At 46.7% G+C, this 23,922-nt stretch overlaps 1 protein-coding gene and 1 pseudogene across 1 annotated transcript in view; one reads left to right on the top strand and one right to left on the bottom strand.

The window, feature by feature from the left end:
- Positions 1–4,378: 4,378 nt before the first annotated feature.
- LOC136308379 (GTPase IMAP family member 8-like) lies at positions 4,379–21,525 on the bottom strand (annotated as a pseudogene).
- LOC136308778 (GTPase IMAP family member 7-like) overlaps positions 16,003–23,922 on the top strand; it is a 15,478-nt gene continuing 7,558 nt past the window's right edge. Inside the window, exon 1 of the mRNA XM_066236465.1 lies at positions 16,003–16,105. The gene's annotated coding sequence lies outside the window, so the exon portion shown is untranslated. The remainder of the gene's footprint in view (positions 16,106–23,922) is intronic.

Genomic DNA, 23,922 nt, shown 5'->3' with positions numbered 1-23,922 from the left:
AGTACCATAAAGACACCAAGTCCAGATGAGTTTTGAAGTGTTTTATTAAAAGAGGCGATTTATTAAATATGCTGGCCTCATATGACTGACATGGGGCATTTGCAGACTCAAATTGTGTGAACCAAATACAATTCAGAGGCTGGTTATATACCCTTAATCACACACAGGCTGGTGGAAGCATGACATCATGACACAATTGTTAACAAGCCCACAACATTTGTTTAGGGCAGGGGTAGTCAACTTTTTTATACCTACTGCCCACTTTTGTATCTCTGTTAGTAGTAAAATTTTCTAACTGCCCTCTGGTTCTACAGTAATGGTGATTTATAAAGTAGGCAAGTAACTTTACTTTATAAAATTTATAAAGCAGAGTTACAGAAAGAAGGAAACTCTGGGAGGAGGAAATAGCAACTACTAGACCTTCTTCCTCCCATATACCTGGTTCTAATCTAGGTCACTATTATTTGTGCTTGCCACAGTGAAACAACCTGGGGAGTGCCTAGTAAAGTAGCTGTCACCAGTCCTCGAAGGTCCTCAGGCACCAAAGACACAAAGTCCTTACAAGCGTCGAGGTACCTCCTGCCTCTCTGAGGAGGCGGCTCTTATCCACGTCGGAACCACAGGAATCAGGTAAATTTGTAATATAACTCATCTTTATTATTTCACTCCACTGAGTATATTTGCACACACATTTTCCAGAATATGTCATAGTAAGGGTGATACAGGGTACAAAACTATGAATAATGTCAGTCCATGAACTTATAAATGGCTTAATCATGAAAGTAAGCTGATATTTTCAAAAAACAAAGGCGATGATGACATAGCCCTGGCTGGCTGGCTCAGTGATAGAGCATTGGTCTGGCACGTGAAAGTCCCAGGTTTGATTCCTGGCCAGGGTACACAGGAGATGGGCCCATCTGCTTTTCCACCCTTCCCCCTCTCTTTTCTCTCTCTCTCTCTCTCTTCCCTTCCCACAGCCAAGGCTCCATTGGAGCAAAGTTGGCCCAGGCATGAGGACGGCTCCATGGCCTCCACCTCGGACATTAGAATGGCTCTGGGTACAGTGGAGCAACCCCCAAGATGGGCATTTTTTCACTCCCTAGTGGGCTTTGTTAGGTGGATTTCTGTCGGGCTCATGTGGGAGTCTGTCTGTCTGCCTCCCAACTACTCACTTCAGAAAAAAAAAAAAAAAAGGCAATGCCATAGATCCTGTCCCCAAAGCATCTGTGACATGGTCAATATTGAGACCATCTGGTCCTGCATCACCTCGGAGACAATTCCATATTTCTCACTTCATACAGCACCCCCATCAGGCAGCTCTCAATATTACCTGCTCATCTCTGAGCAGAACATCACCATCTGGGGACCCAGATGCAGCCGAAGTGCAGAAGCTGCATGAGAATAGAGCTGGACCGTGGGTACCTCACGGGGCCCCGATGGCCCACTCTGGACATGAGACACTATGAGCTCCCAATGTGTTTAGACCATTATTATGTGAGCTCTTTGATTTTCAGCTCAATTCCTAACCCTGAAGTGAAAAAGAAAGGAGAGGAGAGAGGTGCAAAGGAGTTGTCAATAACCCTTTCTAGAGAAAAACTAGAATTAAATTTAGAATTTAAAAATTTTGCAAGGTTGTCAATCTTGGCAATTTTACTGTGCTTCTGATTTCTGTTCTAGTCTATTTCATTTATTAATTTTATTTTTCTGCTCTTGTCTGTTTCACTGTGATGATTTAACTACATAATCATTTGAAATCTCAGGAATTGTGTTCATTTCCTCAGGGACAACAAACGGGGCTGCCTGGGTCCCTCTGCATTCAGACTTGAAAAGAAGAGGGCACGAAGGGACAGCCACCCTGTCAGGAAAGGACAGCTCTGGGGCCGTGGGCCGGACACAGGAGTCCAGCTTGTCCTGTCTGCCATGCCCAGGACTTGACTAGATGTTGCCTCTCTCTAATGAATCTGGACACCCTGATCTTCATGTAATTATATAGATTCTGGCCACAGGCCAGCCTTGGCCTTGGTCCCAGTGTCTGTCCTGAGTCTCATCTACCTACATCTTTTGCTATTCTTGTGACTTGGTTTTGACCCTTAATATCAGCCTAACCCCTAAAGCCTTTTTCCTGACTGCATTTCTTCTGCTACTTTACAATCTCCTGCTACCTGCCCTGCCTGACAATTTATTCATTGACAAGGAGGCAGAGTATCTCACAGTGAGAGGCACTGACTTTTCAACCCTCAATGTCATGAACACTGTTCCCATCCACCAGTCCTCCCCACCCCCCAACTTGAGCATGTCTAGAACTTAAAAGAGACCCTAGGCATTTCAGCCAGCTATAAAAATCTGTCATTAGTGGGCTTATTAAAATATTTTACTTATTGATATTTAAAATATTTTAGAGAGAGAGAGATAGAGAGATAGAGAAAGGTTGGGAAGAGCCAGAAGCATCAATTTGTAATAGTAGTTACTTTTCATATGCACCCTGACAGGGCACCCTTGGGTTTTGAACCAGCAACCTCAGCATTCCAGATCAATGTCTCACCCACTATGCCACTACAGGTTGGGGTAAAATTTTATCTTTTTTAAAAAAAAAATTTTTTTTTTTCTTTCTGAAGCTGGAAACGAGGAGAGAAAGTCAGACAGACTCCCGCATGCGCCCGACCGGGATCCACCCGGCACGCCCACCAGGGGCGATGCTCTGCCCACCAGGGGGCGATGCTCTGCCCCTCCGGGGAGTCGCTCTGCTGTGACCAGAGCCACTCTAGTGCCTGGGGCAGAGGCCAAGGAGCCATCCCCAGCGCCCGGGCCATCTTTGCTCCAATGGAGCCTTGGCTGCGGGAGGGGAAGATAGAGACAGAGAGAAAGGAGGGGGTGTGGGGTGGAGAAGCAAATGGGCGCTTCTCCTATGTGCCCTGGCCGGGAATCGAACCCGGGTCCCCCGCACGCCAGGCCGACCCTCTACCGCTGAGCCAACCAAAATTTTATCTTTTAAATGCTTAGTTTTTGAGAGAGAAAGGCAGGGAGAGAGAGAGACAGGCACATCAAGCCACTCCTGTATGTGCCCTGACCAGTGAATTAAACTGGCCATCTCTGTGCTTTGGGACAACATGTTAACCAACCAAGCTAACCCTCCAGAGATTAATTTTTATTTTTAAAGAGAGACAGAGAGGAAGGGAGAGAGAGGGGTGGGGAAGGGAAGCGCTCATTTGTTGTTCCACTCAGTCATGCGTTCTTTGGTTGCTTCCCGTGTGTGCCCTGACTGGGGATTGAACGCCCGACTTGGTTGTTTCAGGATAAACCCCTTAACTGGCAAAAAATCAGTTACAGGCATCTTTTGAATATTTTTTTTTTTGTGGAGTTTTGCTTTTCCTGGGCTTCTGTAGCTCTTTAATGGCTGTCCCCTGTGTACAGAAGTATTCGTGCCCATCACGGTAACCTATCAGCTCTTTGGCCTTTTTTAAAAGGTCTGTTACATGGTCTTTGCTGTCTTGGCCAGTTTCTTTGTTATTAAAAGCATAAACTCGCCCCTTACACTTTTAAATTATCTTCCTAAGAGCTTTGCTATCTGTGTTATTGCAGTAATCTTTCAGGTCCCTGCTGCCCAGGACTTCCTTCCCGGTAAAAAGCACAATCATAAATTCCGTAACATCCTTTCCAACAATTTTCTCTAACATCTCCAATGCCTCTTCATTCTGCTGAGTGAACCATTGCAGCTGGAGCAGTAGAATCAGAACCGTGTTCCCTCCATGGCTGGACACATACAATGTGTCCGTAAAGTCATGGTGCACTTTTGACTGGTCAAAGGAAAGCAACAAAAGATGATAGAAATGTGAAATCTGCACCAAATAAAAGGAAAATGCTCTCAGTTTCATACCTATTCAATGTAGTTCGATGTGGGCTCACGCACAGATTTTTTTAGGGCTCCTTAGGTAGCTATCCCGTATAGCCTCTACAGACTCATCACTGACTGATGGCCTACCAGAACCAGGTCTCTCCACCAAACTGCCAGTTTCCTTCAACTATTGATACTTATCCCACCGAGTAATGTTATTCCTATGTGGTGGTGCTTCGTTATAAACGTGCCAATATTCACGTTGCACTTTGGTCACGGATTCGAATTTAACGAGCCACAGGACACACTGAACTTTCCTCTGTACTGTCCACATCTCGACTGCCATGGCTGTGGGCTGCTCTGCTGTATAAATGATGTTATGTCACCATCTATCTGTGCATGCGCACATGCTGCCACATCATCCTATAGAAACTGGGAGGGTTTTCCTTTTATTTGGTGCAGATTTCACATTTCTATCATCTTTTGTTGCTTTCCTGTGACCGGTCAAAAGTCCACCATGACTTTACGGACACACTATAGTTTCAGAACTTCTTTAGCTGGGATGGGTCACCTTCTGCACCGAGCATCAGGCGGAGCGTGGGAGTGTCCACCACCATGACGTCCTGCTCATCCACCGTCCCCCTGCTGTCCTGGACCTCCTTGGTGACCTGCTGGGCTCGGACCTGAGAGACAAATTCTGACCTCCCGAGGATGGTGTTGCCAGTGGCACTCTTCCCAGTCCCGCTCCTCCCCACGAGGACAATGGTCAGGGTCTCTGTCAGAGGAAAGCAGGAGAGAGTCGTCACCCTCAGTGATCTGGGTACGTCTTGCAAAGCTGTGTCTCACACTGTAGCCAAGGACACTCGGGGAACATCAGGGCTACCTTCCCACCTGGCCGCTCCAGCCCCAAGCATGGGAATGTCGCAGACACACAGAAAACTCAGAAACAGGACTTGGACCACTGTCCCTACCCAGGGCTATGTCTCTGAATTTGTTCCTTTTCCTGGTGGCTTCTCTGACTCCCTGGCACCCTACGAGTTACTCTATACCTGCTCACCTGGGTCCACTCATCTCATCTCATCTCTGTCTTCTGTCCTTGCTGCCACCTTATGCCAACTGTAGCAAAATCTCCTGCATGTCCTTGAAAAAGCATTCCACACAATTACCTTTTGTGAAAAAGCAACGACACAGCATCTAGAGATTACCAGAGGAGGCACACTAATGGTCATTTCTCTTTACAACCACAGTCAACGGGTGTCTTTCGTGGACATCAAAAGGCCCCCATGGCTATAATGACAAAGAGTTACAAACACTCTCCAGGGGGTGTAAATGATGGAGAACAAATTCTTCTACAAATGGAATTACAGGAGTAATACCATGGGCGTCACTGGGGGATTCTTTATGACTTTGCTCTTGTCCCGTGATCTCTCTCTTCCATTCAGGTCTCTCCTTCACACTTTTCCTCAATCACGAACTCCTTCCCAGGTCACCAATCTCCACCTCCAAACAAGGAGAGAGGCAGCCCATCCCGTGCTCCTCCGTCCAGGGGAAATTACTGAATTGCTTATTCTGAACCCACAATCTCATAGTAATAGGATGGAAAGTCTCCCGACATCCCATGTCCTTCAGTACTGCTTTCCTAGCCCCAGGCGGTGTGGTTCTCTGAGCCCCCCATCCCGCTTTCTGTAGAGGTGGGTCCCCTCCATGCCCATCCAGAGCCCTGCCATTGGCCCCCTCACACGCGGCTTGCTTCCTCCTACCGCTCTGCTTCAGATTGCCAGTGCGCGCCCAGGAACACCTTCCAGCTTTCTGCTCAGACATCCAACTCAACCCTTTCTGCACCGTCCATTTCAGACCAGGCTTTCTCCACCCCGCCTCTCAAGACATCCCGCACATCTGAGCCACACGGCCAGGACCCCGCCTCTCCTTTTTGTGAAGCTCATATAAGATGTGTGCAGAGCTTTGCGCACCTTCAGCGAAGCCACAGGTCTTGTCACCGTGCCGCAGCACCAGGCGCACGACTTTGTCCAGGAGCGCGCCCACCTGTGGCCGCTCCTCCTCTGCTGCCGCGCTGTAGCTGAAGGTGCTGTATCGGTGCCCACCTTCCTCGATGAGTTCCTTGATGGTTCCTGTGGTTTCTGAGAGCGAGTCTGCTTCCTAATCCCCTCGGTCTTCTTTCCTTGTGAGAAGCACGACCGTGCGCTCCCTGAATTTGTCTCCAAACCTTCTTCAGAGAGTGGTCAGCACTGCCTCATCGTTCTCAGAGAAGGAGCCCAGCGGGATCACCAGCGGGATCACCAGCAGGAAGGCGTGGGGGCCCTGAGGGTCGTGTTCCTGAAGGGCTGGTTTAAAGTCCGTTGACAAGTCCGGGCTATCAATGATCAAAATTTCCCTCCCTTTCCAGACCCTGCTCTCAGACTGGAACACCCAGGTCACCCAGTGGTCGCTGATTTTGGTCTGGAAGGCTTTATTTCCCAGAAGCCTGTCGCCGGCTGTACTTTTTCCCATGCCGCGCCGCCCTACCAGCAGGACCATCAGTTCTGACCTCCCGGGTTCAGTTCAGAGCCTGAGGCCCGCAGCTGCTGCTCCCCTGGGCCTGTGGACAACAGGACAGATTCTGAGTCTCTGCTTACAGGTGAACACAGACATGGGGACAGGTTGGCTGGTTCCCTGCCTCGTCAGTTTTTATACAGAATGGCACCAGTGCCCTGAACCAGGAGAGCTCTAGTCCTGGTCAGGAGCTACCCCTCAAAGCGCAAGTCACAGAAGCAGTATGAACCGATTAAGAGATATGTCAAGGGCTGTGAGGGCCCAGAAACCTGCAAATGTTAAACTCAGGCTTCGCTGGCCTTGGTCCTTTGTGTTTCTCTCATTTTGCTACCACAGGTAAGTACTGGGGCATGAAGGCCATGGGCTAAGGCAGGACCAGGGAGAATCTGAGTTTCAAATGACCCTTGGTGCTATATTTATAAAATGAAACACAAGCCTGACTTGTGGTGGCACAGTGGATAAAGCGTCGACCTGGAAACGCTGAGGTCGCCGGTTCAAAACCCTGGGCTTGCCTGGTCAAGGCACATATGGGAGTTGATGCTTCCTGCTCCTCCCTTCCCCTTCTCTCTCTCTCTCTCTCTCTCTCTCTCTCTCTCCTCTCTAAAAATTAATAATAAAAAAACCCCAAAACACAAAAAAAACAAAACAAAAAAAATGAAACACAAGCCAGCAATTAAAAAAAAAAAGAGTGAACTACTGATATCTGCCACTGGGCTGGATCTCCAAAACATGCCGAGTGAAAGAAGCCAGATGCAGAATCAGAGGCTGCACACGCCCATTATCTGAAGTTCAAGAACAGACGAGATGAACCAGTGCTGGTCATCCTCCCCTTCGGAGGATGAGGCACAGAGCACTGGCAAGGTGGCAGCAATGCTGCATTTCTTTATCTCGATGGCGGTCACATATATGCAGATGTTTTAAAAAAATTCATTTTGTTGTGTAGTTAAGATTTGTGCATTTTACTCTGTGTAAAACATATCTCAGTAAACTGCTGAAAAAAATCTGTGCCACAAAACTGTCTCTCCACACATGCCCTGTCCCCACCACTTTCCCATGATCCCAGGTCGGCACCAGACCTACGTGCTGAGCAGATGCCAGAGTCACCAGCTGGAAGGATAGTCACTGCATTTGCATCATCCAGGATGTCATCCAGGGGAGCTGTCACCTGTCTCTACACGGCAAGTCTGGAAGGACAATGAGCATGGCATTTAAAGGAACCAGCTGAGGTCCTGGCTTGTTGGCTCAGCGGTAGAGCATCGGCCCAGTGTATGGAAGTCCTGGGTTTGATTTGCAATCAAGGCACACAGGAGAAGCACCCATTTACTTCTCCAACACTCCCACTCCCCCTTCTCTCTCTCTCTCTCTCTGTTTTCTTCCTGCAGCAATGACTCAAATGAGCAAGTTGTTCCCGGGTACTGAAGAGGACTCCATGGCCTCCCATCAGGCACTAAAATAGCTTGGTTGCCAATCAATGGAGCAGCGTCCCTAAATGGGCTGAATATCATCCCTGGATGGGGGTGGCTGGTTGGATCCCAGTCAGGACACATGTGTGAGTCTGTCTTTCCACCTCCCTGCCTGTCACTAAGAAAAAAAGGAAAGAAGGAAGGAAGGAAGAAAGGAAGGAGGGCGGGCGAGAGGGAGGGAGGGAGGAGGGAGAGAGAAAGAGAGAAAGTAAGAGGGAAAGAAAGAAGCTGAAATACATTAACACCATGAACTTGTTATATTGCCTTCAGAGAGTTCCTACTCTCCCAAAAATCATGTAAAAGCCCTCCTCACAAGCCCTCATGTAAAAAGTCCTTTCCAACACTTCATCCTGAGATATCTCCCGATTCCCGATGTTGTGCTATTCCCTTGAGGCCACAAGTTAATAAACCCAATTTTGTGCAGTAACAGGTATGTCCCTGGGGGCTGAAGGCCATTGACAGAATTTTAACCCCCCACTGCCACCCGATTTTACATATTTGTGGCTATGTTTATTCACCTGTAAAATGAGAATAACATATTCTGTATAGGGTTGGTATGAAGATTATATATTATATACTATGGGGATTGGATGATTAGTATGTTATATATAATCTAGCATATAATATGAACTGTAATAATCATCATTATTAATTTCTTATCAATTTTAGAGAGAAAGAGAGGAAGGATGAGAGAGAGAAGGAAACATTCATCTGTTGTTCTACTCAGTTGTGCATTCATTGGTTGCTTCCCTTTTGTGCCCTGACCAGGGAACAAACCTACAACTTTGTTGTTTTGGGGTGAAGCTCTCAACCAAATGAGCTAACCAGCCAGGGTGAAGTAAGCATTTTTTAAAGGATCATCTCACCATGTAAATTGTCCCCATTCTGAGATGTGGCTTCTTTTACAAAGTCCTAGAAAATAAAGGGGGAAGTGATGTACACAGATCTGATTTCTCATCTTTTTACAAGAAAGAAAAAGAGACACAAGTATATAATTCAGAGTAAATTGATGGTTAGGATGTGGTTACATCAAGGCCGTGGTCACGGTCCTCGCTGGCCGCCGTAGCCTGGTCCGTAATTCCACTGCTCATGCTGCTTCAGGTTTCCCAGACGTAAGATGGGCCTCGTCCTCACTCTGGGGTCCCCAAAGATGCCATCTAACCATGGCCTTGTTCCTGAAGCTCTCTCTAACAACACTTCTTTGCAGTTTCTAACAGCAATTCCTTCTACAGTCTTCCAGACTTTCTGCTACTCCTGGAAAAGATCCAGAGGCTTACGGGGAACGTCTAGGCTCCCTGGAGGAGGAATGGAGCCAGGGAAGGCTGTGATGCACATTTGAGAGACGGGGGAAGTGAGGAGACTGGGAACCAGGCCCCCCACGTTTCTCCACTGTCTCCATCCCACATGGGCACCCCAGTGTAGAGATGAAGCTTCTTCTAATATGAATCCAGTAAAGCTTGGAATCGTCTCCATCCAGGTCGGCAGATGGAGATGATAACGGAGGGTGCACAGCCACGAACCTGACGTCCCCTTCACCTGCCTGGTGAAGCCTTATACTCATTCCCAGAATGCAATTTGGCATGCAATCAGAAAAGAAGGTGAAAACAGTGATATGTAATCTTGATGAACCTGCCATCCTCAGACACTTCCTGTATTTTAAGCTTGTCTTTGTGCAGTCTCCATGCCCACCAGGAATGTTTTCCCTTGCTTTCTCTCTCTTTTTTTCTTTTACTTAGTTGAGGGGAGTCAGAGACACAGACCCCCGCATGTGCCCTGACCAGGATCCACCACGCAAACTCTGTGCAGGGCTATGCTCTGCCCATCTGGAGCTGCTGCTCCGTTGCTCAGCATCTGAGCTATTTTAGAGCCTGGGGCGAGGCCAATGCCCAGAGCCAAGTTGCTCAAATTGAGCATGGCTGCAGGAATGGAAAAGAAAGAGAGTGAAGGGAGAAGAGTGGAGAAATAGATGAGTGCTTTTTTTCCTAACCGGGAAATGAAGCCGGGATTTCCACGCACCAGGCTGATATTCTACCACTGAGCCAATCGGCCAGGCCCTCCTCTTGCTTTCTCACCAAAGCCATTGATACTGTCATTTGTCTCTCTCCATGGGGTCCTTGTATTCTACTCTGGTTATCAGACTTTTCTCACCTTACACAGCCCGGCTCAAACTCGTTCATGTTCTATGAAACCCAAAGGATTCACTACTAATGTAAAAACTATTAGCAGGATTTGGTACTCAATGATATGAAATGTGGAGGGACCGTGTAGAGAGCTGAGGACAGGCTAGACTCAAACCCTGCAAATGCCAACTTTTAGAGCTCATGAGAGGAGGACTCAGCAACCTCTAGAGTGGTCAGAAAGCAGGGGTGTGGGGGACATGAAGAAGGTCATTTTATTAATGCCAAGGGGATCTAATGAGTCATTTGTGTCCAAAACTATGAGGGGTAGAGTCAGACAAGGACTTAAATATATCCATTACTTTACCAATGCAGTCCAGAGCAGTGGTCCCCAACCCCCGGGCCGCAGACCAGTACCGGTCCGTGGGCCATTTGGTACCGGTCCGCAGAGAAAGAATAACTAACTTACATTATTTCCGTTTTATTTATACTTAAGTCTGAACGATGTTTTATTTTTAAAAAGTGACCAGATTCCCTCTGTTACATCTGTCTAAGACTCACTCTTGACGCTTGTCTTGGTCACGTGATACATTTATCTGTCCCACACTAAAGGCCGGTCCGTGAAAATATTTTCTGACATTAAACCAGTCCGTAGCCCAAAAAAGGTTGGGGACCACTGGTCCAGAGGATAGTATTCAAAGTCACCCACCATCTGGTGCCTCATCACTCCAAACTATGGGCACCTATCTCCTTAAACAAAGCCTGTGAAGGTTGTCACTTGTCTGGGCCCATTGTCATCCCACTCGCTCTAATGACACAGAGGCCCCTGGAGACCTTAATGAGGATTCTCACCTGGAACCCGCTGCCTTCATTTCAGACATTCATGTGGTAGGGTCCTCTGTTCTCATTCACCAAATGGTTGACCTGGACCAAGCTCCTCTTTGACGAGGAGCTCCGTCACCTGGCTGTGCCGTTCGGCCCCCCTCTGCCTTGTTGTTGAAAGCACAGTATTGTCTTCTACAGGTTTCAACCAACTCGTTAACCGAGCTGTCACTTTCAAAGTAATCTTGGATGTAGTCATCCCCCAATTCACCTTTCCGAGTGAAGGTGATAATGGTGTGTCTCACGGCTCCCGCCCCAAACACCTTCTGGATGCTGTCGATTGCTTCTCTGTCCTCTGTCTGGTAGTGGCCGATGGGGACCACCAGGAACAGGGCGTGGAGGCTGGGGTAGAGGGTGCCAAGCAGCATTCAATGTGATGCTGCTTGTCTTTGGCACGAATTGTTGAGGAGAAAAGGTCGGGGGTGTCGATGACCACAGCTGTCTCCCCTGTCATGAATCCTTCCTCTTTCTTGCACACAGTAGTCACCCTCTGCTCACTGAATTTGGACATGAACACATCTTTACCCAGAATTGTGTTTCCTGTGGCACTTTTTCCTGCCCACGCTTCCCTAAGAGGAGAAGCCTCAGTGCTCCGGCATGGCAGCCCTGCTGCGAAGCATCCTCCTCATACTACTGACAGGGGCTCCTGCTGGTTCTGTTGGAACAAAGAGTAAGTGGTCAAGGCTCAGCTTACAGGCAGAAGGGGCAGAGGAATAGGGAAAAAGTGCAATCTCTGTTTGACTTGTTTTTTCACCAAGCCATTGAGTGAGGTCCTCAACCCAGGCTAGACTGGAACAAGAAATCCTGTGTGCCAGGGGAGACTTGGGGGTGCTGTGAGATCTAGAATATTTGTTCAGCAACCTAGGGGACCACATAAGGCAGTTGTCCTGGGAGTCAAACAAGAGAACTGTAATGCCGGTTTTGGAAGTGGAAAAAGTAGTCCATGTCCCAGGTGATGCCCTGAACCACAGACTGCTCCCAGAAGCCACATCACTGTCCTGTTCCAGCGTGTCTGATGTGGTTGGTGTGCTGGGGAGGCTGGGACACTCTGCCTTCTGCTCCTGATATCCCACCTCCAAAGCTGCGGCTTCCCAAAGCAAATGCTTTCCCCCAGTCAGTCATTACCACGCGGTGGGACATTCTGTGCTCCCTGAGACCTGAGCACAGTGCACAGCATCCTCAGTCAGCCTCCCCAGGCTCAGGATAGTGACCCCCCACCCCCACCCCACGGACACTCAGATGCTCCCCAGAGAACAGACTCCAGGCCTTTCCCTGCCATCTTGTGTTCCCACTCCTGTGATGAGACAGCCTCCCCACATCCTGTCCTATTCCTGCCTGTGCCACACCATCCACTCCAAATTCCAGCCCTTCACGCTATCCACCTGGGTACCGCAGGGGAATGCGTTCTCTCCTGTTAACTCCGCACAAGGTGAGTCACAGGAGAGGTGGGCTGAATACCTTGTCTCTGGCCAGAGGACTTAGATTACGGCTGGCCTGATCCTCAGCCCAATAGTGTTTGTGTCTTTGCAGGAATGTTCCTACCCCTGTCCCCACGCCTTCAGTAATGTTCACCCCTGCCCCTGGGCCTTATGAGATTAGTTGTTTTGTGTGTAGAAATCAACACACACCCATGACTGACACCAGAGCAGAAATGGAGAAAAAGCAACATCTTCAGAGCAAGGACCAGGAATTTAGCTAGAGCTAGAGCAAGGGTCCTGGTCAAAGGTAAGATGAGAAGGTCAGGGAACTCCCAGTACCGTGGGTGGGCCCTTGAGCACTTCCCACAGAGTTCACAGTGGGCTTTAGAGAGTTCTGCAGTTCTAGAGAGCTGAGATCTGAGGTTACAAAGCACATGCTGTTATTGAAGAATGGAAAACATGTAGCACCCTGTATCTCAACCCTGCAAGAGACTGAGTTTATGCACCTTGTCCAGGGCTCCTGAACTTCCTGTCTGTGGGAATTCTTTGAAATGTGTATTTCTCAGATAGTTTCATTCACACACCTGTACTTGTAGAACATAAGCAATCCCCACACCCCCGGTGGCCTGTGCTTCTGATGCACTCAGTCTGCAAACTGAGTTTCTGATTCAGTTTTCCTAGTCCAACCCCTGTCATCCTGCAGAGGAGGGGACGCAACTCAGAGTGGTCCACCTCCCACACAGCCCTGGGCAGCTTGTATTGGGGAGCAGGTGTGTCAGGGTTTGATGACCACGTTCATGACCTTTGCCTTCTGCTGCAGGCTGATTTGTGGACACTAGGAAGAGAGTGAAGCGTTTCAGGCGGTTCAGCCCAGATACCTACAGAACTTGCACTTTGTAACTTGTTCTGAGCTTAGACTTACTTCTGTGTCCTCAAAAATACCTTTGCCTGTATTAAGTATGCTGGTGGGGACTGTCTTCCGCCTTCTCGAGTGCACTTTGGTCCCTGCAGGAGAGCTAGCAGACGCCTTCCTTCCTGGTCAGAGGGGTAGGGCAGGAGAGGGTTAGCCCCGAGCAAGCATGGCATCCAGGCTGAAGGAGGTGCTCCCCGCTGCTCCTGACCCTGCTCTGTATGCAACTCAACCCATCCTCAACCACCTGGGGGTGTGCAGTGACCCTCTCTAGGTCTGGCTTCCCTCCCTGGTACCTAGGAGAGTGAGATCGTGGGTGCCCACTCAGCGAGCATCACGAAGGCTCTGAATATTTCTCTATCCTTACAGCTACTACTCCCTGGGGCCACCTCCCCCTGTTAGGCTCATCTTTCCTGCGGAATGGGTGGCAGGCTCTGATGCTGGCCTCGAGAACCCCTGACCTCTGGGTGTGAGTGCAGCTGGCAGGGCCTCCCAGTACACGGGGAAGTGTCCCGCCTCTCAGAGCTCAGAGTGCAGGAAGCTCCGGGAATTGGGTGGGGGGAGTTGCCCAGAGGTGACAACTTAAAGAGACAGGAACATTGGCCACTGAGGCTGTGGGGATGCAGAGTCTCAACTGCCAAACCCCGCTGTGGACAATGGTGATATTTTCCAAAAGTTTCTCGGACACCAAAAGCTTGTCCCCCGCAAGGGCTTTAATGTCAGAGGAGAAAGCATTCCAGTCTCAGAACGTATCCATCTCTAACTGCAGGTTGTACTGTGTGACCAACATCTACCCATGCCCCCGTCTGCCAGCCCCTGGTAACCACCATCTACTCTACTGTTCTGTGAATTTGGATTTTTAAAATATCACAAAAAAGTGATTTCATATAGTCTTTGTTATACTGTGTGACATACTTCACTTATAAAATGCCCTCACGATCTATAATATATGCAAGTGGAAAGATGTTTTTCTAATTTTCTTGAGGTGGGCAGTCTGGGTCCCAGTATTCTAGCCCGTTTTCCCTGGGACAGAGCCTCTGCACTGTGGGTAGAGAGGGACTAGGGTGCTGCTGGTGGGCTCACCTGGTTAGTCCTGCACTCAGTGTGGAGGGGTGAGAATGGCTGCCAATCTGCCCCTATGGGTAAGGTGCCATATTCCTGTTGGGTAACTGAGGGGAGAGGGAGACCCATCGCCTGCCCACACCTGCCCACAGTGGTGTTTCCTTCAAGCTGAGCTGAAGGTGAGTTCGAGGGGAGGAAGGAAGTCATGGCTCACATGTCACACAGACTCCCACTCTTACTAACTTTTAGAAGATTAAAAAAATTAATGTTTCGTCATTTGCCATATGGCCTAAGGACAAAGCTTAGAGACTTTAATTTAAAAAAATGACCAGTTATGGCTGTTCCAGCAGTAATGTCTGAGGGTTCCCCACGATGCTGTCTGGAGTGGAAACCCCGGTGGTTGGATTCAGATTAAACGTGGGCCACCGTGCTGGTCTCCTCCTCATCCTTCCTGTGAAGTGCTGGGACTTGTACAGTTTAGTTTTCCCTTTTTGAATGCCGGGTCTCCGCAGATCTCCACATAGTCACTGATGAGCAGGGATGTGGCTCTGGCTCTGCTCTCAACCCATATGTGTGCATCCTGTCAAGATGAGCTCCCAGGGGTGACTTGTAGGGCTGTTCAGGGCCCTTTGCACAGAGGAACCCTCACATGGTTCAATGCTCTGTAATGTCATCTTAAAATCCTTCATGATTTTTGAACAAACGACTGGGTATTTTCCATTTGTGCAAGACCTTGCAAAATACACAGCTGGTCCTGACCTGTCTTTATTGGATGTCTGAAAACTGCTACCTAGGGCCTTTTAAGGTGTCCACATCATTAACTAAAAATTGGTCCAATGATATGGTTATTAACACCATCATTTCCAACACTAGCTGCTTCCGTCCATGGGACTCACCCTACTATCCACTGCTTTTGGCCGCATCTGGTCTTCTTTGTAGCCATCTTCAAACTCAAGCAACGACTGATCAAATTTCTCAGTCTAGTGGATCAAAATGTATAATAGTAATAAAACACTCAATATTGTAATGGTGATGCAACAACTAGAACATCTTGCCAACTGTGACCACTGTGACAGCCTGCCTCTCACCTGGAACAATCTCGAGAGCCTGTTGACCCCATCCCCCGGGTAAATCTGAGATAAGCTGCCTGTCTGGCCTGCAGTGGGAGGCAGTGGGAAGGGCAGGAGGGAAAGGTGCCTGCTGACTTGTCGGTCATGCGAACTTTCAAGCTTGCAAGAGCCCTATGGAAATAACCAGAGAAGCTGTGTGGTTACTGGAAGACTTTTCTCCAGCCTCCTCTTCCTCTTTCCCTCTGGATACTAATAGTTTCGGCACCCATGGCTTCGTGCCTGATGTTTGTTAATTTCTGAGTGGGTTAACTGAGACCCTCCTGAGAGACCACACTCAACTCCCATATCATATAATCACTAGCAAGCACCCCGAGAATACGCCAAGTCACAGGCCCGACTCTCTTCTCCCAGAATCCCCTGCACTCTCCGACTGCATCAGGGAACATGACCAGACACTGTGTCTGGCTTTCTGCACAAGACTTATTTCATTCAATAAGGGCTTTTTGAATCATCATGGAACCCAATCACCGACCATAGCTTTGGAAATTTCAGTGCCAGAGCGGGCACACGGAGGGAAAGTTTTCAACTTGGTAAAACTGAAGCAGCCAGCAGGTTATGGGGCAATATTTCTGTCTCTTTAAAGGCAAACAGTCCCCCATGGGCCCCACCCACTCTGAGCTCCCTGGCTCAGTGTTTTGGAGGCCAAAGCACTTTCCCCTCCCTCACAGTTAAAGCATAAGCACCAGCTCAAAGGGCTACTTTGGATAAAACCTGAGAGCTCATCATCTCCTTCAATAGAAGGTGAGCCTGGCTGAGAAGAGGCCCAGGAAGTAGGCTGGGGTAGGCTGTTGTCTGAGGAGGGACCAGGGACTGGCCCGCAGCACAACAGGGAGATGCTGTCAGGGTGACCTAGGGTGGGAGGGGAGTATGGAGCTTTTTAGCACAATGTCAAATGGCTCATATTCAACAGAATAAATTTGTGCTGACTGGTGAGTCCTCACTTATTTGCTCCTGTGACAGACTGATGCCTGAGAAGTCTTCCTTTTCCCTCAATAGGATATTAGTGTCCCCAAGGCAGGTTTTTTCAGCTCAAAGACAATTCAGAGACTACCCAGTCTAAACCCCTCTTCTGACTAAAGAATAAGCCGGATCCAGCGTGAGCAGGGACTCTTCAGGGGGGTACCCTCATCTCTGATGGCAGAGGACATCTAGAATGTGGTTTGTGGGTTTCTTTTCATGATTTAAAAGAGGCTGTGACCCCAGTAATATGACATATGAGGTGAGGAGGGGGTGCCGTGGGGCAGGACTGGCCATTCTGGAGAAACAGTGCATGAGAAACCCTCCTGTGAACTCCCTGGGTACAGGCTTCCTGCCAGTTCTCCACTCAGCAAGAGTGTGGACCCCTTCCCTGCCCTCTCTCCATCTGCCTCTGATTCGTTGGGATTTTAGAATCTCGGGCCTGAGGAGACACCAAGAAGAGGAGCCGTGTGCAGTGGTTAGGAGGGGACGTGCTGGTCAGACAGACTTGTAATGGGATCCCTGCTCTGCCTGGAGTACCTGTTTAGCACTGTGACCTTGGGCAAGTGTCTCACGCGTTTTTCAGGCCACTCATGGTCCTTGTTTAAAACATTAGAAAAATAAGATTAGCTTCCTTGCAGGCTTTTTTAAGTGAGCAAATGAGATAATATAAAACATATTTATCAGTGTGTTTGGTATAGAATTTTTAGTAGTTATATTACATAGAGATTAAGTTTTTTATTGTGGAAAAATTTTAACTAACTCAAAGATAAAGAAAATAATATAAGGAACATCCATGTACTGAGACCAAGCTTCAACCATTATCAGCTGATGCAATGTTGTTTCATCTATATACTCACTACTCCCTACACATTTCACATTATTTTGAAACAGATATCAGACATTGTTTCAATTTATCAGTAAACAGTTGAAACCTTTTAAAAAATATTACCATAATCAGTCTCTAAAACGCAACTAAAATTTTTATGAAATATTGCCATTTGTCTTCAGATTTCATTGATTGTCTCAAAAACTGTGTGAAGTCGAATTCAAATAAGATCCATAAATCACAATTGTTTGATATTTCTTAAATTTAAATTAATGTGTAGTTTTCTAAACTTTCCTGTCTCTTTGTGGGAAAATCCCTGTGTAAGAATGGGGAAGTCTATTGTCCAACACGATATCGGGCTGTGTACAATGTTGTCGATGACATCCTCAGTGTGTCATTCACCTGCTCCTCTAGTTCAGTGTTTTGTGTGAATTTCCTATTTAAGGAGAAGCTTGATCACCCAGGTCTGACTGTGTTTCAGTGAGAATACTTTGTAGGTGCCGCTGTAAACTTCCATCAGAGGCAACATCATGTTTGAGTTGTCTCTCTCTGTCTGTGACATTAATGATTGCCTTAGACTTCGTTAAGGGGTCACAAATAAGATACTCAAATTCTATCATTCTTTCTTCATTTACTAGATGGAATAACTTTATATAAAGAAAGTTTTTCCAACCATTCTCTAATTTCCATAGGTACAGTTACATAAGAAAGACAAGATAAATGCTTGATTTTTTCCCTCAATTTGTCAGTGTCAGAGTCCTAGCAGACTCCAAAGGGAGCGATTGACAACTTTGAGGAAGAAGGCACTGTTGTGAACACATTTAATACATGTGCATTCATTGGAATTATTATCGATGCTCAAACTGTCCCATTTTTGTCCAGCTGGATTCTCTTGAAGTTGGCTCTTAAGTCCTTTTGACAGTATTCTAGTAATTATCAGAGCTTATCCTATCTTTCTAGTTGACAAGAGAGTGTAGGCTCCACTCAAACATTTCCTGCCTAGACCTAGAATCAGTAGGTAACCTCTGCATTTTTTTTCTTCACTTTGCTGTTTTCACTTGATGACACACCAAGCTGTCCTCATACTGGTACAAAGAGATGTATCTCCTCCCTGTTCACAGTCAGACAACACTTCCTTTGTGAATTTGCCTTTGGAATTCTACTGGTTCCTACAGACAGCCATCCGATAGGTCTCTGGTTTTTTGCTATTATAGATAATGATTCAAAAGGTAGCCTTATATATAATTTTTTTCTGTATTTTTTGTCACTGTAATTTAGGGGTAAATCCTAATATTGGGGATTAATAACCAAAGGGAAAATGCATGTGTACTTTTGCGAGATATTGCTAACTTTTCTGTAGGGTCTGGACTGTTGTTCTAGTCTCTCTCTTTTTTTAAAGGCATCATCCTAACTTAAAATGGCCCTGGCTATAACTAAAAACTCTCTTCTGTCCCAAATATTGTTTATTTGCCTCTGCAGATCCACACTTTAGGCTCCTTCACCTTAGGTCTTTGTCCCAGGGGCTGATCTGTGTGAATCTCATTGTTAACAAAACTAGCGGTTCGCCACTTTGGTTGTTCTATTTAAGAAGGGAATGTGCTTGTCACAAGGGAGATTTATTTACTTGCAGCAAGTTAAGGAGACAGGATTAATATCCAAGCTTTGTCTCTCAGAAGGGAGGCTTAGCCCATGCTTATATACACTATTTGGTTAATTACATGTGGATGTCTGTTTTTCAATTGGCCATACTTACCTAGGATGAGTTTTTGTCAACCTCAATCTTTTTCATAGCTGGTCTGCAAAATACTCTGCTATATTTTAACATTTAACAAGAATAGCATTTAGTAAGAAGGTTCTAGACCTTGAGGCCCATGTTCGGTCGAACAACATCAGCAGGATCTCTGGCTGTCTGACTTCTGCTTGGCTTCTGCCAATGGGAAGTCCAAGCAGGAGACCCCTTCCATGAAAAAAAGCAAGGTCCAGTGTCTGTTCTCCCGCCCCTCTCCCTGTCAAGTCACCTACGACAAGCTGCAACCCTAAGCCGAACATCACACCTTCTCTACCCAACTCTCCATCTGGTTCCAGTTCTCATCCACCTCCTGGGTTTGGGCACAATTTCTTCCCTGTTACCAGCAGTGTCCCCTGTCATTTCCATGCCTTGTGTCCATACCTTGTAGGAGGCCCCTGCACTTGACTTTTCCCCAAATCCCTAATTAAGTGGCTATCTCTGCAGCTAGAATCTTGATTGACATACCTTAATGATACCCCTTTTCTTTTCTCTTTCAGACATACCCTGATCTTTAGGATTGATTTTCTCCCTGTTCCCTCTAGTGTTTACTGACACCAGAATTTATCCTGTCAACTGAAACCTCTGTCATTATCCAAGCAGAAAGTTTTGTGTTTATACCCGATGAGTCTGCTAATATATGACCTTTAGTAAATCACATGAGAACACAGGTCAACATCCTGAATGACCTGACCCTCAGCCCAGGGGACTTGCTAAGTCAATAGTTTGGGTTATGGGGTTCTGGGTGGAAAAGGTTCCACTGATTTTGGAAACTGTTGTTTTAACCTATCTTTTTCTTGCATGTGACTGCATTGTTACTATGGCATCTGGGACAGCAGCCACAAATGAGCCACCTCCATGCTAGTGAAGCCCCTGGCTGACCTCCCAGGGTGCTCTGCAGGAGGAGGGGGGTGTAATCCTCGTGGTGGCCAGGCCGGTTTGCACTGAATTCGGGCAGACGGTAGAGAACTGCAGAGCTGGAAAGCGTCAGGCCTTCACCCATTTATTGGAGGCTCGTAAAGACCGGCAAGCAAATAAAGGAAAGAAAACCTGCTTTTCACAGTGAGGGCAAGGGACCAGGACACTGCCCCTCCCAGTGGTGGTGGTGGCTGAAGGAATGAGGGAAGCACAGCTCACATTGGTGCAATAGCGGGAGAGCGAGCTGGGAGAATTGCCCGGCGGGACAGCACTCAGAGCTTTTATAGAGAGAAACACACTGGTGCTCTTTCACCTGCTCACGCACTAATTGTACAGAGAGTGCTTGCAGCCCGGACAGCAGCGAGCAAGCCTAACACAGCTGTTTTCCCCACAGTGGGACCTTGGAAATTGTAAGAGCCTGTCAGCAGGGATGGAGTGTTGGTGATAGATGTGACAAGGGTCCTGAGGTCTGGGCAGTTCTTACTAAATGCCCAAATGTAGCACAGTATTTTTCAAAGGAGCTCTAAAGGATGAGCTTCACCTGAACCCCACTGGTGGCTACAAGGAATAAAATCAACATGAAATTAACCTAACAGTGTTTATAAGCGATGGCTAAGCCTCCCTTAGGAGAGGCAGAGCTTTGGAATGTTTCCCCTGTCTCCCTACTTGTCACAGTGAAAATATGATAGGTCATTTTCTTCCACCAAGAGTTGTGTCCCTTCGACCCAGACACTAGGAGCAGTGAACCAGGTTCTGTTGCAGTGGGGGAGGCCATGGAGAAGGAGTGAGCCCCAGCTGACCTGAAAGCTGGACCCAGGCTATGGGAGACCCCCACCCAGAACCCACCCTGGAATGTGCATGCGGCTTGCCTTGTCCCTTCCCAGGGGCTGCCTCAAGGACACAGCCTTGAGTCAGCAACGTGTTGTTGGGACCATCTGGACAGGATACGTGACTGAGCTTGGCTAGGACCTCTAGGTAACCTTTTCAGATCTGAGCCACCCAGACAAGCCCTGTAGGTAAGTCCCCTGGCTTAGTAAACTCTGCCACCTACCCATCTGCAGTGGTCTGCCTCTTTCTCGGGGTCTCTCCCTGTCCTCTGTAGGGGGCTCAATTTCAGATTACTCTGGGGTTTCCAACCAACATATGCTTTTAAACTTTTTTTAAAAAAAATTTTATTTTTAACTTTATTTAGTTTTTTGAGAGAGAGAGAGAGAGAGAAGGGGGAGGAGCAGAAAGCATCAACTCCCATATGTGCCTGGACCAGGCAAGCCCAGGGTTTTGAACCGGCAACCTCAGCATTCCCAGGTCGACACCCTATCCACTGCGCCACCACAGGTCAGGCCACAACATATGCTTTTAAAAGAGCAGTCTCATTTCTGTTTATAAACAAATATAAAAAATGGAGTATCTGAGGCAATGGTTCTCAAGTTCTTGCTTTTTGTTAATAAGCTTCTTGATTTTGTAAAATTCTTCCTAAATTGGGATTTGGAACTGATTGCCATCTTACAGAAAATTGTCAGCATCTCCTCCTCCACAGAGTTCTGAGACCTTAGCTCTGAGTCTGGGTCTCACCACTCACACGTTCCCGTTGAGGGACGACTGCTGTGCACACCTGCACACGGGGCCCAGGTGGTTGCTGAGGTTTGAGGTGGGGGTGGATGTCAGAGGCATGAGCACGGATTACTAGAGGGCATGAGGGAATGAATAGAATCATTATGTTGGTGGCAATGGTTTCACTGGTGAATATATATGCAAAAATTAATCAGTTCTCTGTTCTAATTACATGCAGTATATTATATGTCAAATATGCTTATTCATATGTTTTCCATTTCAAGTTGGGTTGTCTTCCTTTTATGAATGGATTGTAAGAGTTTTGTACGCATTCTATTCCTTGTCAACTTTTTATCAAATATGTTTACAAGTTCTCTATCAGATGTGTGACTTGCAAAGATTTTCTCTCAGTTTGTAGCTTACTCTTATATTTATTATTTCCTATTGCTTAACATATATTTTGCTGATTATTTTTATTCTTTTTTCTTATACCCTTTTTACTTTAATGACAATAATTTTTCCTATTATTTTTTAATTTATTTTTTAAATTTATTTTTTTAAATTTACATAGGTTTCAAGTATACATCTAATACATCACTTGTATATTGTATCATATGTTCACCACCCAAAGTGATGTCTCCTTCCATCACCATACATTTGACCCTGTTAACCATTTTCTCTCTCTCCCTGCCATCCTCCCTTTTGTAACTGCCACATTATTGTCTGTGTCCATGATTTTTTTAAATTTTATTTTATTTTATTTATTCATTTTTAGAGTGGAGAGAGAGAGGGGAGAGAGAGAAACAGAGGGAGAGAGAAGAGAGAGAGACAGAGAGAGAGAAGGGGGAGGAGCTGGAAGCATCAACTCCCATTTGTGCCTTGACCAGGCAAGCCCAGGGTTTCGAACTGGTGACCTCAGCATTTCCAGGTCGACGCTTTATCTATTGTGCCACCACAGGTCAGGCCTGTGTCCATGATTTTTTGTTTGTTTTTCTTGTTTGTTCATTCGTTGCTGTTTTCTATCCAGCATACGAGTGCAATCAGATGGTTCTTGTCTTTTTCCATCTGACTTACTTCACTCAGCATGATCCTTTCAGGACCCATCCGTGTTGTTGCAATGGCAATATTTCATCCTCTTTAACACCTGGGTTGTATTCCAGTGTATATCTGGTCCACGTCTTCTTTATCCCGTCATCCATCGAAGGGAACTTAGGTTGTCTCCATGTCTTGGCTCCCGTGACTAATGCTGCAGTGAACATGGGGGTGCATATATCTTTACAAATAAATGTTTTCAGATTTTTGGGTAGCTATTCAGAAGAGAAATTGCTGGGTCATAGAGTAGATCTATTCTTAATTTTTGGAGGGGCCCCCATTCTGTTTTCTATAGTGGCTGTACCAGTTTACATTCCCAGCAGCAATGTACGAGGGTTCCTTTATCTGCACAGACTCCAATACTTGTTGTTATGCTGGTGGCCGAGGACAGGAAGGTCCACACTGCATTCGGGCAGACAGTAGAGAAACTGCAGAACCTGAAAGTGTTGGGCCATTCCTGTTTAATAGAGTCTCACAATGGCAGATGAGCAAACTGGCAGGGAACACTGCTTCTCACGGCAGATGAAGCGAATGAACAACAGTAAACAATGACTTCGCACAGTGGTTGGCAGGCAATCCACAAACCGTCATCCACCCTGAGGACAGGCACCTGCATGTAGCCTTACATAGACTATCCACACGGGGAGCTGCCACGTGCTCATGAACTAATCAGGCAAAGTACAAGCGAGCAAGCCTAACACAGCTGCTTTCCCAACACTTGTTACTTGTCTTGTTGATCATTGCAGGTGTGGGGTGGTCACCATTGTGGTTTTGATTTGCATTTCCCTCATAGCTAGTGAAGTTGAGCATCTTTCACGTAACTGTTGATCAGCTGTATGTATTGATATTTTGGGGAAGAACATCTCTTGAGATCCTCTGCTCATTTTTGAAATTGGATTGTTTGTTTATTATTTAGTTTAATATGTTCTTTACATATTTTGGATATTAAAGCCTGTTAAAACTGTTGTTTGCAAATACCTTTTGTTATTTGGTTGGTTGCCTTTTTATTTTGTGATGGTTTCTTTTGCTGTGCTGAAGCTTCTTAGTTTGATATAGTCTCATTCATTTATTTTTGCTTTTGTTTACCTTGCCTTTTGGGTCAAATTTATAAAATCCTCCCTAAGACCAAGGTTATAAGCTTGGTACCTATGTTTTCTTCTGTGTATTTATTATTTAAGATAAAATATTTAGGCCCTTGATGCATTTTGAGTTAACCTTGGTACATGGTCACAAATAGCATGCTAGACTAGTTTCAGTCTTTGGCACGTGGCTTTCAGGGTTTTCTCACACCATTTATTGAAGAGGCATTTTATCCTCCATTGTATGTTTTTGGCTCCCTTGTTGCAATCACTTGCCCATATATATGTGGGTTGATTTCTGGGCACTCAATTCTGTTCCATTGGTCGGTGTGACTGTAATTCTGCC

This window comes from Saccopteryx bilineata, chromosome 6 (genome assembly GCF_036850765.1).
Source record: "Saccopteryx bilineata isolate mSacBil1 chromosome 6, mSacBil1_pri_phased_curated, whole genome shotgun sequence".
Taxonomy (NCBI): domain Eukaryota; kingdom Metazoa; phylum Chordata; class Mammalia; order Chiroptera; family Emballonuridae; genus Saccopteryx; species Saccopteryx bilineata.
The sequence above is the reverse complement of the archived record's forward strand: the minus strand, read 5'-3'. Positions and strand labels throughout refer to the sequence as shown.